We start from the raw sequence: 1,223 nt of genomic DNA on the forward strand, positions 1-1,223 counted from the left end.
ACCCAAAAAAAAAAAAAAAAGAAGAAGAAGATGGCATATGCTCATTTCTTTTCTTTTTCTTTTTTTGAGTTGGAGTCTCACTCTGTAGCCCCCTCATGGACACCCCAACCATCCTTCTGCCTCAGCCTTCCAAGTAGCTGGAATCACAGGCGCATGCCACCACATCTGTCTAATTTTTCTGGATTTATTGTAGAGACGCGATCTCACCAAGTTGCCCAGGCTGTTCTCGAACCCCTGGGCTCAGGCAGTCCTCTCGCCTCAGCCTCCCAGAGTGCCAGGAATACAGGCTGGAGCCACCGCACCCAGCCAATTTGCTCATTTCTGACCATGGGTGCCGATTCTGACTGGATCATCCTTTATTGAAAAATGGATGGTGTCGAGGACCAGAGGCTGACCAGATTACTCTGCAGAAAGTGAACCTGAAGACCGCCAAGCCTTGAGATCCAGGCCTGGGCTCCGAAAACAGACGGCGATCTGTGCTGTGGTCACCAGAGTCATCATGAAGAAATTAACTACATGACCTTGAAACACACCGCATTTTTGCAAGTCTGTGCAGCCCAAGAGCAATGTACGGTTGGTTCCACTCTTCTCCAGATTCCGCCCGCCTCCTCTCCTTCCCTTCTAAGATGCTGTTCCTGCCTGTCCTTGCCTTTGACCTTGCTCTGAACATTGTGTTCCTACTCTCCCCGCCCCAGCTTCAGACTCCCTCCGACAACCCCAGGAGAGCACCCCCTCCTACCGCCTGGGGAGGCTTTCCTAAACCATCGTCTTGGGCGAGGCCAGCACATTGAGGTCACTGCTCTCCCTGCCAAATGGCTGGCCTGAGTTCAGTGTCTCCAACTGTCTGAGATTCATGGAAAACATGACATGGCTCCAGGCTCTCTAGTCTATGGCCTGCCTTAGCCATGTCCTGCTTTGCATCTGATTTGTGTTTCTCTCCCGCCTCCCTTTTCTTTCCCTGACTCGACAGACTAGAATCACATCTGTTTTCTAGCCTCTGCCCTTCACTGTGGAGCAGATGGGAGAAGAGCCAGGCAGATCCAGAAAAGCTGGACTTTGTACTCAGATTTGTTGACCATGGATTTGACTGACCAGAATCCATGTGTCGCAGAGATGGAACACATAGCTCCCTCGGAGGTGTCAGAGGTGCTTATGAAGTGCTATTTGTTTATTTCTTTTTTTTTTTTTTTTGAGTTGGAGTCTCACTCGGTCGCCCAGACTGG

This window comes from Carlito syrichta, unplaced genomic scaffold (assembly GCF_000164805.1).
Source record: "Carlito syrichta isolate Samal-C Ts95f unplaced genomic scaffold, Tarsius_syrichta-2.0.1 Scaffold143822, whole genome shotgun sequence".
Classification (NCBI taxonomy): domain Eukaryota; kingdom Metazoa; phylum Chordata; class Mammalia; order Primates; family Tarsiidae; genus Carlito; species Carlito syrichta.